General features: G+C 35.1%; 1 long non-coding RNA gene across 1 annotated transcript in view; it reads left to right on the top strand.

Annotated features, from left to right (window-relative positions):
• Positions 1-13862, top strand: part of LOC141419750 (uncharacterized) — a 190047-nt gene extending 176185 nt beyond the window's left edge. Inside the window, exon 3 of the long non-coding RNA XR_012444410.1 lies at positions 13159-13862. This is a non-coding gene — a long non-coding RNA (uncharacterized lncRNA). The remainder of the gene's footprint in view (positions 1-13158) is intronic.
• The last annotated feature ends 2255 nt before the right edge of the window (positions 13863-16117 follow it).

The following is a 16117-nucleotide window of genomic DNA, read 5'->3' on the forward strand; positions in this document are numbered from 1 at the left end:
TGAGAAGAGAGCTAACTGTGTTGCTAGTTTATTGCCTTGGAGAATTAGAGTGGTTTCTTTATACTGTTACTTCTTCTGATTCTTTGTTCAACCTCTTTTTGTTTCATTGATCTTGGTTGTAAAGTAGAGTCTTTAACAAATGAGTATCTTTTACCTAACAACTCATTATCATGACATATATCAACGGCATTGCTAATTTACCTGTACATAAAGGATTTCTTTTTACCTGTACTTTAACAAAATGAGAGTAGTTGAACTTCAACTAGAGACATAGAAAGATACCTTCTAAAACAACATGTACTTTTTTCCCAATTATCACTATCCCAATTAAATATATTTTAAATAAATGTATGCATATGTAAATATATAAAATAAATATATATTTTGATTTGTTGAAAATAGTCATTCATGATACTACTCTTGATTTTCTCTTTGTAAGATGCCCTCCACCCATATCTTCTATGACATTTAAATCATTCTCAGCCAAAAGTCCCTAAGTACATCTCAAGTATGACCTTATCATCCAGAAATTGAAAGTGATCTTTCCATAACTTGTATTTTACAATATTATTGAGAATATTAAACTAGATAAACTCCATTGCTATTACTTACCCATTAAAATTTGAAATTTACACTAAATAAAAGCTGTCTTAGCATGAGGTTTGACTCAAACATTGACTAAAGATTAGAGAGTGGGAAGTAATACTTCACTTCTAGAATAATACTTTATAAATTAGAAAAATTATTAATCTTGTAATTCCACTTGTATTATTACATAGTCACTTTTGTTTTGATCTTATCAACTCTGTCTGAAATGAATATCTGTTTACCTTCATGGACTAACATCTACTTTAACTGTTCTGAAATTTTGTGGCTAATATCAATTTTGTCATTTTAACCACTACTCTAGTGATTTTCTGTCACAAATCATTCCCAGATGTCAGTTTTCTAGAGTTGTTTTTTTGCCTTTTCTCATTGGGAATACTCCTCCATTCTTAATTTTAGTTGCTTTCTGTGCAAAATGTCAAACTGCCTTTACTAACAAACCCACCATGTATAATTATGCAAGTCAAGTCCTACAAAAATCCAGAAGATATCATTCAAGTTCAACTCTCAGGTGAATGGCAACACATAGAGTTGTGTAACACACAAGCTTCTCAACCATAGTAGGTACCCTTGAGGATTTAGAACAAGATGGTTATGCTGTTCTATTGCAGTTTGTGAATAAAACTACCATATATTAAATATGAGTCACTGTTATTTCAGACTATGTTGCTAAATTATGCCCATTTTCTCAATAAATTTTATTTTCAAACAAATTAAACTAATCCATTCTTTGAGCTATGTTAGTTGTTACCTAAAATGAAACTGCTTTTACTATCCAGAAGATGATTGTAAAAAGGAAAACTATCCAAGAGTGTATATTCTATTGAAAATTGATGCCTAGTGTAATTAGTAATTTTGAGAACCTTTTCCTATACCTACTGACCATTTATTGGTCTTTGGAAAAAATTCTTTTCAGGTTCATTGCGCATTTTTAAATCAGATTATTTGTATGTTTGCTATTAATTTGGAAGCTACTTGTATATTTTAGATATTAGGCCCATATTATCTGTATGGTCTATACAAGTTTTTCCCATTCCACAGCTTAAATTTACTGTGACAGGCACAACTGTCCTCCATGAGATTCTCATTGCAAGTTTTTTCAGTTAAATTCTAACCTAGGTATTGCTATGTTCCCTTCTTTTTCTTTTTTTATTGCATTATTGTTGTACTGGGAATGCTTTGTGACATCTTCAGAAGTTTTTACAATATATCATAGTTGAATTCACCCCCTGCATCATTCTCTTTTATCCCCCCTCCATTCCTGGAATAGTCTCAACATGTCTCATTTTCTCATTTCCATACATAAATACATAATATTAACACTACATTCAGCCTCTTTTACCCTTTCCTTATACCTTGCATTCTTCCGCTGAGACCAACCCAGAGACAGGATCTGTTTTACCTTCCTGTTCTCCATTTTTCAAAAAAAAGTATTTTTGTTCATTTAAGATAGCTATCCAGGAAGTTTCCTTGTAACATTTACATGTATATATGTATTATAACTCCAATTGTTTCATACCCTCTATTTTTGTCCTTTCTATCCTAGTCCCCTTCTTATGGTGATTTCAACAGGTTTAAAAATTTCATATTCATTCATATATATAAAGTACACCACTCATATTCATCTTTTTTTGTGGAGCTGGGATTTGAACTCAGGGTCTACACCTTGACCCGCTCCACCAGTCCTTTTTTTGTGATTGGTTTTTTGAGATAACATCTCCCAAACTGTTTGTCCCAGCTGGCTTTGAACTACTATCCTCCTGATCTCTGCCTCCTGAGTAGCTAAGATTACATGCATGAGCCACTGGAACCCAGCTATATTCACCTTCTTAACTTCCTTCATTTATCTTCTTTTCCTAAATTATAGAGTAGGAATACAAGATGGCAACAAGGCCACAGAAGCAGACAGCATGAGTGCTGTGAATCAAAAATCTTGCTGAGACCCTGGAACCACACTTGGCAGAAATAAAACACCAAAAAGAATGAAAATTTTGACACCTTGAACCCCTAGGCTGTAAAAAGCATCTCCATACCATACTCAGTATGTTTTCCATATTGAGAAAACAGGAGGACTCCCACTGCCACCACCAGGCTCCAGCTCCAAACCTGCTTGGGAGACATTCAGCAGACCAAACAGAGGTGCACCAAGCATCACATGGTATTCTCCTAGCCACCCTGGGATAAACCAGTGTAGCCCCTGGGCAGACTGACCCCCCCTGCAAAAAAATACTGAATAAACAACAAACTGAAAAGTAGCACACAGCAGAAGGGGTGGGACACTGAAGGTGCACCAGAGAAGGGGGAAGAGCAAGGAGCTGATCTCCATGTGAACTTCAGTAAATAAATGGCTGGAAAGGCAAGAGGGCCAACAGTGGGCAGGTGATAAGCTGCTGCCTGAAGTAAGGCAGGTAGCAGTCTACAAAATTCATCTCTTGAGGAGTAAGCAACATTCAAAGTCAAACAACACTGCAAAATTTAAAAACAATCAGCAAACCACCACAACATGCTGACAGCAAGAGGATGGCTGAGGGATCACTGATCTTGCCCAAGAGAAAGGGAGTGAGGAGAAGAAACAAATCCCCAGTAAACCAGCACAGTGAAAACCCAACTCCAAAGCAGGACAGCTGGTGAGCTACAGTGCTGAACCTGAAGACAACATACAAACTTAATCTGCCACACCTCACTGAGGGAGGAGCTGACTAAGCAGCTGCCACTGAAAGACAGAAGAAAAAAAAACACCTGGCAAAACTACAACAGAGCTTATGCTTAAAAACCAACACCATGACATGATGCTGAGGAGTAACACCAGAACTTAAACTAAGACTGAAATTCTATTTTTCCTGAGCCTGGAGTTTGTGTGTGTGTGTGTGTGTGTGCACGTGTGTGTGTGTGTGTGTGTGTTTCTTTGTTTGTTTTGTTTCTTGTTTGTTTGTTTGTGTTTGTTTGTTCATCTCTCCCTGTTGATTTCTTTGTTTTTTTCTCTTTTTTTTGTTTGTTAGATTAACTATTGTGAATTAGTTAATACTAAATTACATCCCAGGGATAGAAAGAGCACACACACATTAAGCTAAAAAGACAATACAGTCATAAAACAAAATTAAACCAAGAGAAGGAAAACAGGTGACTGAAACCACCAAGTAGTCTATCAAGAACATAGTTACACAGTATCAAGTGGAGTGATGGAAAGATGAAAAAGAGATAGAAATCATTCTCTTCCCCAAAATAATTTAATACAGGATTCAGAGTGAAATGAAGAAAACAGATACCCAGTTCCAGACTCCAACAAAAAAAGATGAATGAAGCCAAGGAACCCAACGATGCTCACACTCACAAGAACAACCTCAGAGAAGAAATCCTGCAAGTAATCACTGAGAATTTCGTGGAGATGTTACTAGACATGGTCAACCAAAACATACAAGAGGCACTCAAGAAATTTCAAGACACCAAAAATAAAGAATACGAGAAGACAGAGAAACAAATAAATGAACTCATAGGAGCCCTAAATAAACACCAAAGAGAAACAGAGAACACTATAAATAGATAAATGAATTAAAGAGGAAAATTGACAATATTAAAGAGTAAGTGACCCATGATATGGAAAACCTCAGAAAAAAGAATGAAACAGAAAAACAAAACACAATGAAAGGCCACTCCAACAGACTAGAACAAGTGGAAGACAGAATCTCAGAACTTGATGATAAAATGGAAATTAAAGGAAAAACTGAAGAGCTATTAGACAAACACATCAAGACCTGTGAAAGGAATATGCAAGAACTCATAGACTCCATGAAAAGACCAAACCTGAGAATCATGGGCATTGAAGAAGGAGAAGAGGTGCGAGCAAAAGGGATTTGAAATATATTCAACAAAATAATAACAGAAATTTCACAAAACTAGAGAAAGCTATGCCCATTCAGGTACAGGAAACCTCCAGGACACCAACCAGACTTGACCAAAATAGAACTACCCCATGACATATTATCATAAAAAGAACAAGCACAGAGAACAGAGACAAAATATTGAAGGCTGTAAGAGAGCAAAAACAAATAACATACAAAGGTAAATCCATCAACAGAAACCTTAAAATCAAGAAGGGCATGGAGTGAGGTATTCCAGGAACTGAATGAAAATAACTTCAACCCTAGGATACTCTAACAGAAAAACTATCATTCAAAATGGATGGAGCAATAAAAGTCTTATATGATAAGCAGAAACTAAAATAATATATGACCCCCACACCACCACTACAAAAGATTCTTCAAGGATTTCTGCACACAAAAAAAATGAAAGAAAACAGAGTCATGAGAGGATAGGCAGCACCAAACCACAGGAGAAGAAAAGAAAAGAAATCAGAGAGTAGCATTGATTCAGTTGCACACAATTAAACCCAATAAACAATGAAAACAACTAAATGACAGGAATCAGCACATACCTATCAATATTAAGAGTGGATGTTAATGGACTTAACTCTCCCATCAAAAGACAACAGTTGGCAAACTGGATTAAAAAGGAAGATACAACAATCTGTAGTTTACAGGAGACCCATTTCATTGACAGAAACAAACACTGGCTTAGGGTGAAAGGCTAGAAGAAGATTTACCAAGCCAATGGCTCCCAAAAACAGGCTGGAGTAGCAATACTTATCTCAGACAAAGTAGACTTCAAACTTACATTGATAAAGATCAAGAAGGGCACTGCATACTAATAAAAGAAGAAATACACCAAAAGGAAATAGCAATTATCAACCTATATGCACCCAACATCAGTACAGCCAATTTTATCAAACATACTCTGAAGGAGCTAAAAGCATATATAGATTCCAAAACAGCAGTAGTGGGAGACTTTTACACCCCCTATCACCAATAAATGGTCATCCAAACAAAGAATCAATAAATAAATTCTAGAAATAAATCACACCTTAGATCAAATGGACCTAGTTAACGTCTACAGAAAATTTCATCCAACTTCCGCACAATATGTATTCTTCTCAGCAGCCCAGGGAACTTTCTCCTAAATTGACCATATCATAGGGCTCAAAGCCAGCCTCAGCAAATATAATAAAGTAAAAATAATCTCATGCATTCTATCTTATCACAATGCATTAAAACTAGAACTCAACAACAAAAGCAACAGTAAAAAGACATGCAAGCAATTGTAACCTGAACAGCACATTGCTCAATGATCAGTGGGTCATTGATGAAATAAAAGAGGAAATTAAAGTTTCCTGAAAGTTAATGAAAACAAAAACATGACCTACCAGAACCTATGGGACATAGCAAAGGCAGTCCTAAGAGGAACGTTTATAGCCATGAGTGCATATATTAAAAGGACAGAAAGATCTCAATTCAATGACTTAATGCTACATCTCAAACTCAGAAAAACAAGAACAAGCAAAACCCAAAAAAAGCAGAAGGAGAAAAATAATAAAAGTAAGGGCTGAAATAAATGAAATAGAAAAAACAAAATAAAAGCCTTACAAAGAATCAATGAAACAAAAAGCTTCTTGTTTGAAAAAATAAACAAGATTGACAAATCCCTGGCAAATCTTACTAAAATGAGGTGAGAAAAAAAAACCCAAATCAGTAAAATCAGAAAATGCAAAGGAGGAGATAACAACAAACACCACAGGAATCCAGGGAATCATCAGAGACCACTTTGAAAACCTATATTCTAATAAAGCTGAAAATCTTGAAGAAATGGGCAAATTTCTAGATACTTATGACCATCCAAAATTGAACCAAGAAGACATTAATCACCTGAATAGATCTATAACTCAAAATGAAATTGAAGCAGCAATAAAGATCTCCCAAAAAAGAAAAGTTTAGGATCTGATGGATTCTCTCCTGAATTCTGTCAGACCTTTAAGGTGAAATAACATCAACTCTCCTTAAACTTTTCCATGAAATAGAAAGGGAAGGAACACTGCCTAACTCATTTTATGAAGCCAGTATTATAATTATCCCAAAATGAGATAAAGACACCTCCAAAAAGGAGAACAATAGGTCAATCTCCTCAATGAACATTGATGCAAAATTCCTCAAATCCAACAACATATCAAAAATATCATCATCCTGGCTTCATCCCAGGGCTGCAGGGGTAGTTCAACATATACAATATTATGAATGTAATAGAGCAAATTAACAGACGTAAATACAAAAACTGCTTGATCATCTCAATAGATGTAGAAAAAGCCTTTGATTAGATCCAACTCCACTTCATGATAAAAGCTCTAAGAAAACTATGAATAGAAGGACTGTACCTCAACATTGTAAAGGCTATATAGGACAAACCCATAGTCAACATCATACTTAATGGTGAAAAACTGAAACCATTTCCCCTAAAATCAGGAACAAGACAAGAGTGCCCACTATTCCCACTCTTATTCAACATAGCCCTGGAAACCCTAGCCAGAGCAATTAGTAAAGAAGTATAAATAAAAAGAATACAAATAGGTAGGTAAAGAAACTGTCAAAATATCCCTATTTGCAGATGACATGATCCTATATCTTTAAGACCCAAAAAGCTCTACCCAAAACTCCTAGATACCATAAACAGCTACAGCAAGTGGCAGGATACAAAATCAACTTACAAGAATCTGTACATGAACAATGAACTAATTGAGAAACAATATATGGAAACAATTCCATTTACAATAGCCTCAAAAAAATCAAATACCTAGGAGTAAACTTAACAAAGGATGTTAATGACCTCTACAAGGAGAACTACAACCCCGTGAAGAAAAAGATTGACATAGACTACAGAAGATGGAAAGATCTCCCATGTTCATGGACTGGTAGAATCAATATAGTAAAAATGACTATACTACCAAAAGCAATCTACATGTTTAATGAAATTCCCATCAAAATCCCAATGACATTCATCACAGAGATTGAAAAATCTACCCTAAAATTCATTTGGAAACACAAGAGACCATGAATAGCTAAGGCAATACTCAGCAAAAAGCAATGTTGGAGGTATCAGAATAACTAACTTCAAACTATATTACAAAGCAAAAGCAATAAAAACAGCATGGTACTGACACAAAAACAGATATGAAGACCAGTGGAACAGAATAGAGGGTCCACATATGAATCCATACAGGTATGCCCACCTTATTTTTAACAAAGGCACAAAAAACATATGATGGAGAAAAGACAGCCTCTTCAACACATGCTGCTGGGAAAAGTGGTTATCTGCCTGCAGAAGACTGAAACAAGATCCATGTTTATCACCCTGTACTAATATCAACTAAAAATAGATCAAGGACCTTAATATAAGTCCCAAAACTCTGAAGTTAGTACAGAAAAGAGCAGGGAATACTCTGGAAGCAAGAAGTATAGGCAAGGACTTCCTCAATTGAATCCCAGCAGCCCAACAACTAAAAGAAAGGATGAACAAATGTGTCTACATAAAATTAAAAACTTCTGCACAACAAAAGAAATGGTCTCTAAATTGAAGAGACCATTTATAGAGTGGGGGAAAATATTTGCCAGCTATACATCAGACTAAGGACTGATAACCAGAATATACAGGGAACTTAAAAAACTAAACTCTCCCAAAACCAATGAACCCATAAAGACATGGGCAACTGAATTAAGCAGAACTTTCTCAAAAGAAGAAATTCAAATGGCAAAAAAAATGTGAAAAAAATGCTCAACATCTCTGGTCATAAAGGAAATGCAAATCAAAACCACAGTAAGATGCCACCTCACCCGTTAGAATAGCTATCATCAAAAACATCACCAACAACAGGTGTTGGTGAGGAAGTGGGGAATAAGGAACCCTTGTACACTGCTGGTGGGACTGCAAACTACTGCAACCACTCTAGAAAAAAATATGGAGGCTTATTAAAAATCTAAGCATAGATCTGCCATATGATCCAGCAATAGCACTCCTAGGGATATACCCAAAGAAAGTGACTCAGGTCACTCCAGAGGCACCTGCACACCCATGTTTATTGCAGCACTATTCACAGTAGCCAAGTTTTGAAAACAGCCAAGGTGCTCCACTACTGATGAGTGGATCAAGAGAATGTGGTACTTGTACACATTGGAATTTTATTCAGCCATGAACAAGAACGAAATCTGATCATTCGCAAGTAAATGGATGGAACTGGAGAACATTATCCTGATGGAGGTTAGCCAGGCTTAGAAGACCAGAAATCATTTGTTCCCCCATATTTGGACTTTAGATCTAGGGTATTCAGCAGTGTTGTTGGACTTGGGTCACACGCTAAGAGAAGAGCACATATGGAAGGAATAGGGATATCTAGGAAACCCAAAACTTGAAAGTGTTTGATGTCCCCACTGCAGAGGAGCTAATATAGTAACCTTAAAATGACAGAGGTCAATATGGGAAGGTGACCGGGAAGTAATGAAGAGGTCAAGTAGAGATGAATCAATTCGGGTTGTAATACACTTGGGCATGGAAGGAATGCTAGGAATCTCTCTGTATAGCTATCCTTATCTCAACCAGCAAAAACGCTATGTCTTTCTTATTATTGCTTATGTTTTCTCTTCAACTAAATTGCTTGGAAGAGAGGGGGATGGAGGAGAGGAAGAGGGCAGGGGCAGTGAGGTGAAATGGCCCAAACAATGTATGCACATATGAATAAGTGAATAATAAAAATAAATTACAGATTTTTGCATCACTTTCTGAGAGTCTGATAGATGTAAAAATGAATAGAAATTTAGAAAGAAAAGAAAAATGATTTATTGTCTTTAAAAACAACATGTGAATTTATTTCATTCTCTCTATAAATCAGAAGTTTAACACAGGAATCAAGTTCTACAATTTATTCATTATGTGATAATTCACAGAATGTGTTTTATAAACAATATTGGTTTATTCGCTTAATTTCAGCACTCAGAACTAGTAATGCAACAGGGATGAGTGGAAATATTTTGTTATATTTACAAGTTAAGATTTATAACAATTGCTTATTCTTGATTTTATGCATTGTACATAGCATAATTGTATGAAGCATTTGACGAACAATTTATTTTACTATTCTGAAACAAAATAACACCAAAGCATAGATATTTTCTTTCTTTGAAGAAAAGTCTTGTTCATTAGTGCCTTTGACCTCATATTCAGTGAAGGAAGCAATTGGCTGAAATTTAATTGTCATATAATTTAATGATCTAAAAATCAATGTACTTGTTAATGCAAGAGAGTTTCTGACAGCTCTTAGACAATAGTTAATAGTGGATGACCACAAAGAGTAAATGTGTAGTTTAGAGGACTTGCTGTTAAAGCTATTTTGTGATCATATGAGAAATATTGCTCACATATAATATGAACAGAACAATTATGGACTATACCACATTTGTGAAGATTTAACTAGATTACAATTTTTCTTGTCTTATGTAAAATAATGGAGTAGATTTTGATGATTGCTAATGTTCCTGCAAGCTCTGTAATTCAATTAATCTAGATAAAAGTTAAGAGAAACACAAGGGAAAAGAATCCAAAAATATAAAGAGAATGTAAGTCTTACATCTGATACTTTAAACATAATAATGGGATCAAATACTCATCAAATTTATTGCTTTATTTTAAATTATTTAAAACATTTTTGGCTACTCTATGATTAATATTTATAAAGAAATCATAGTCCTCCAAATCCACTATTGAAGAGTAAAGCATGTATGCCCTTACTCTCCACTAATTAAAGAGAACTTCATTTCCTAGACTCTTATAATTGTGCCATTCTTATTCTTACCTTGATGCTTTCAATAAGATTAAAAATCTTTACACTTTTTCTGAGGATATTACCTAATGAACTTTTCCTAACTTGCATTTTTCTAGAGCTAAAGTGAAATACTCCCCACTTCATTCACTTTTTCCTTTTGTACGTTTTATGGTGGCATGTCAAATTCATTCACACAAGCATTAATGTGTTTTTCTAAAACAAGCAAAAACAGCAAGCAAGAAGAATATTACATGCTTATCATATATCAGGGTCTTAGTCTGTCTTTCTAAGAAGGATAGGCTAAGGATGCATTTCATGTGCATGTACTTTATTAAGGAGATGTTTTCTTTCTTTTTGAATGATTCTATTAGCATATAACAGTTGTTCAGGGAGATACATTGTGGTATTTACATATGTGTGTAAAATATGTCTTAGTTGGATTTACCCCATACATCATTTTCCTTCTGAGAACAATTTAAACAGGTTTCATTATTCTATTTTCATACATGGATATAAAATACACCCACCATATACAACCTCATTCCCCCTTTCCTTGCACTCACCCTTCTCCCACTGGTACCCACTCCCAGAAAAGATTTATTTTTCCCTCTGCCCTTCAGTTTTTTTTAATTAAGTGCATGTTGATAGTCCAAGAGGGTTTTGCATTTATACTTCAGATCTGTATATAATGTGTTTTTATCAAATAAGCCCCTCCTCTCCATCACTACTCATTCTCTATTACCATGCTCTCCTAATATTCAATAGCTTACTGTACAGTGCATTATATTATATTTATATATTCATGGGTTGTTTCAATATTTTTCATTCTCTAACATTTTCTTTCTCTCTTCCATATCCCATAGCCCCTCTGACAGAGTCAATGATACAATTTTTGATCTTTCTGTGTGTCTGTGTATAAATATATATATATATATATACATGATATGTATATATATATATATATATACACATGATATGTATGTTTCTATATATGTATTTAACTAGGATATGCTTTTGAGGAAAAACTTGTAAGAGGAGTTAAAGAAATAGTGCAATGAAGTAAAACAACAAGCTTATTAAGGAAGCAGTGTCACCTAAAATCTAGGGTTAGCTAAATCTGCTAAAGTGGGGGGATGAGCTGCACCTGGGATGGTTAGCTAAAAATAACCTGTGTTTGGGGGTTGATCTACTGATCATTGTATCATTCTCAGACCATGACTTCTGTATTACTGTATATATTTTTGGAAGCATGCATGGAACTATTGTGAGACATCCAGTGAATTACCGAAGCACCCAACTTAAGATTCTGAGCCACCAATGTTATAGAAACTACCCTCTGTCCTCCTGAATTCAGAATAATTACCCTTGCCCCGTGTGGGGACTTTCCTTGCTTGCTGATCTTTTAGCAAAAGAAGACTGAGTAATCAATCAAGAGTCATAGCTGTAATTTCAAAAGGACAGTTACTGTGGCTTCTGACAGATATACTTAGATTTTGGGAACCATGATGTTTAGATTAAGAATATCTTTGCCTTTTCTTTCTGCAGAGTTTATGCCAAAATCACTCTCTGAGAATTTACAGAGTATATGATTTCCAGATATAGCATAGCATACAACTTAACCATTAAATTCAGTGTTCTTATCATATACTTCATAATTGAGAGGCCATTCGTATATAAAAAGTAGTGAATGATCTGATCAAAGATGAATTTGTGGTATCAGGAGGAAATGACATCTAACTTATTGTATTAATATGATTTTCAGAATGTTCACATCATCCATGTCCCTTCAGTCTATATTATTACCAAGGGAAGCCCCACTAACCTAACCTTTAGGGAAAACCTATTAATATATATCATGCCAGTACCAACTAAATTTGAGCTATTTCTGATTTTTTTTATAAGAAGAGAAAAGAACATATTTGCCAGAGCATTTGCCCAAAACACATACTACAGTCCCTGGTGATTTTCCCTAGCAAAGATGTCATGTCCACATCAACAGCTGCAAACGTGTTTCCTTCTAGCTTAAATTCATTGTAGTACAGCGTTGTAGGATTAATCATGACTAAATTGTCTTAGAGTGTGCCACTAATGTCTACCATGCCCCCAGGATCAAGTATTATTTGTGACCAATAGGATTGATCATATCATATGCACCCATTTAACCTTTCTTAATATGATAGGTTTTAACTCATATATCAAGGAACAAATATGAGAGTTTTTCCACTTAAAAAGTTCATTTTAGTTATATATCTTGAGATCTGAGAAATGACCAGTAAGTGTGTCCAAGGACTCCCCCCAACTATCATAGTGTCCTATGATATATGATAAAAAGGCTGTGACCATATTAAAATATGTTTACATATTACTTGATATCCCTCACTTCAAAAGGTACAGTCTAATTTTCCTTCTTTGAATGTGGATTTTATTCATTAAATTGCTTCTTACAAATAGAATGTGTTAGAAGTGATGTTTTACAACTTTTCAAATTGAACCACAAAACATATTATTACTTCATCTTGCTTTCTCTGTTACTATTCCTGGGTAAAACCAGTCAATAAGTAATGAGGACACTGATGAAGTCCCAAGATCCAACTGAGGAATATTTGAGCCCAGCCCCGAACATCTAGTACTAATGATGTGGGTTAATCACTGTTACAGAATGCATGTTTGTCCACCTCCAATTCGTATGCCAAAACCATAATTCTGAAGGGTATAGCATGTAGAGGTTGTGGCCTTTTGAATGAGTTAGACAATGAAAGTGTTGGTTTCATGATGTGATTAGTGCCCTTATAACAAGAAGCATAGGAGAATTCTGTCTATCTCTTTCTGTCTCAGTTTCTCTCTCTCTCTCTCACCAGCCCCCACAGCTGTCTTCAGGAAGCTGATCTTAATCAGACTGTGGAGCTGTCAGTGACTTGACTTTGGACATCCTGAACCTCAGAACTAGGAGAAATAAATATTTGTGATTTTAATTATATTGTCTATAACAGTTTTCTTGCAGCAGTCCAACTGAACTCAGATACTCCCCTTGGAATTGCATCCTTCAGATCCTTGAAATAACTGGAAACTTATAGGAAAGTCTAAGACAAACCACCTACCAAAGCTATCTGTGAATGTCTTATCCACATAAACCTTGAGATAATAAATTATTGTTATAGATTTAGTCATAAAGTTTCGGGTGACTTGATCAGCAGCAAAGATAAGTAATGTAGGGGTATCTAGAGGTAGTACTTTGAGTCCCTGAGTTTCATCTTATATCTAAATATCCATGCATGATCTTGGTATGCCCCTTTCCCCAAAGTACAATTACCTTACTACATAGTCATAGATAGCATTGGGGAAATTGCTAACAAATATATTTATTAGGGTAATGCTGAATCATTTTACATAAGGATACAGTACCTCTCTCAGCAGTGGCTACTAAATCTAAGAATTGCTTTAGTTTCATAAATTAACTAAGGACTATGGTTTTTGGGGAGTAATGCCCTCAATTTCCAGATAACTTGTTCTGGATTTCGATTTACTATATATTATCTCAGATATTTTTATTTAGTTTGCTTCTAAGGACTAAACGTTGTATGATTTGTCTCAGGAATATTTCCTAGAAAACAGGAATAATTATGGACAAAATATCTATTAAAGTATTATATGGTGTTTAAGACTACAAGGAATTTCTTAGGAAAATGTCCCTGCAAGGACGAGTAGCAACAAGTGGGCAGAAGGACAAAGTCACCCTTATTACCATTATCAAGCCTCCATTAATCATGTAGTGAGCTCTGGAATTGAATGCCCCTTCTGCATTGTTATAAATTCAAAGAAGGAGGCCAGGACACTTTTATTACCATATTAATCACTCATTTGCCTAGGGTGATTCCTGATAGGGCTTCTAATCATGAACACAGCAGAACAAAATAATTCCCAGTGATTTTCATGTGTGTATGAGTTGACAGATGGTATTACTAGCCTATGGGGAAAGGATACCTCGATCCTGAAGATATCCCCCAAGTGAAGCACTATAGTATTAATTACATATACTATTATTGTTATAAAATAATAAAATAAAAATAGAAACAATAATAACAGTATTAGTAGTATTGCTCATCATTTGTAAGTAATTCATAAGCATCATGATTCTTTTGTTTTCTTTGGTGGCACTGGAGTTTGAACTCAGGGCCTCATGCATGCTAGGCAGGTACTCTGCAACGTGAGCAACTCCACAAACAGTATCATGATTCTTTATTCCAAAAATACATTCAGTTCAGTGTGCATTTTGTAAGATTTGGGAGATTCTATTTTATAACCATACCACAGTGATAATGTCAGAACATTTCAAATTGATGCACTATTATTATCAAATGTACAGTTCATGTTCAAATTATGCATTTTTGAAAAAATCAAAATTTTCCCATTATTATATTATCATTACTTGCTTTGTTTTAACATAAAACAATTATTTTGTAATCTAAGACGGAATTCTGGGTCATGCATTACATTTAATTGTCATGTCTTAATCCACTTCAGCTTTCTATATATCTGCTTCTTAACTATCCTGAAAATAAATGCCCCAAATGCCTAGATTGAAGTTTCATAATTCTTGGGACCTTAGCATGGGATCTAGAAAGGTAACATATTACATGATCTAGCATAAAAATACTGAATTTAAGGCCCCAGAATTTACTTAACATTTGTACAATCCTCTATAGTACTTTAAAACTGATATAAGAACAAACATGCTTCACAATGAACAAGAAAGAATTTAGGGCATGGATAACTGATTTATGTGTGGGAAACCCTCAGGACCCCCAAAGCCTTTTGGAAAGGAGCAGAGTCACTGTAGCTTTTGTGCAACAGCCCTAAGAGAGATTGCAACAGTCCAAAAGGATAGTTACTGAACTCCCCTGCTCTCTCTCTGCATGGGACTGGCAAAACCCAGTCCAGAGAACCTGATGTTTAGCACTTGGGCTCGTAGCCATAGCAACGTGACAGCCAATCCCAGTACAGAAGTCAAAGGAAAACTGACAACTGCCACGTACTCCTTCCTGCTTGTCTGCACTGCTTAAATACTCTCTTCAGAAAATAAACTATGCCATTGCTACCTGGCACAACCCTGAGTTCGTGTTGTTATTCTCTGCTTGAGCACCCAAGACTTGAGTTGGAGCCCCTTCTGAAGCTGGACTGAGGCATTTGTGTATGTGGTGTATGTGTATGCTCCCTGAGTATTGAAAGGATTTATTATTTGAACTACATTACTTGTCTCTTACTATTGAAAACACTATACTTATGGGCCAGTCGATGTCAACATAAATGCTAACTGCACACTTTTGCAGCTGTATGAAATCATTGAAGATTCAAAATAAATTTAGTGTGCAACTTGGGAAATGACTATTATAATATGTGCATTTGCAATTAGCAAGGAATGCTTATATGTCTGAGTAAGCTAAACTGAAAGAGGTTCTAGGAAGGTAATTTTCATTTCATAAGAATGTCTAAGCAATGTTTCAATTTATACTTTGTTCTTCTATTGTTTATTTTTAAATATGACCAACTTTATATTTTATTGTATAGTAGCATATGAATGTTTTCATAGCCTCAGTAAAAGGATGATATATTTTTCTCTCTTCGCATCTCTACTTTTTGGAATGCCTATGTGGTGCCGGCTTCCTCACCAAAAACATAAAACCAAAAAATTGTAAGTAGAAATTTTGTCGTGTTTTGTACCAAAGATGGGATTTTAGCCTGGAAACTTAAAACATGGGAAAATACATTTGTTTGTGTATTGTTTTGAATAACTAATCATTCTTAAGGTCTAATCAAAGG

This window comes from Castor canadensis, chromosome X, assembly GCF_047511655.1.
Source record: "Castor canadensis chromosome X, mCasCan1.hap1v2, whole genome shotgun sequence".
Taxonomy (NCBI): Eukaryota; Metazoa; Chordata; class Mammalia; order Rodentia; family Castoridae; genus Castor; species Castor canadensis.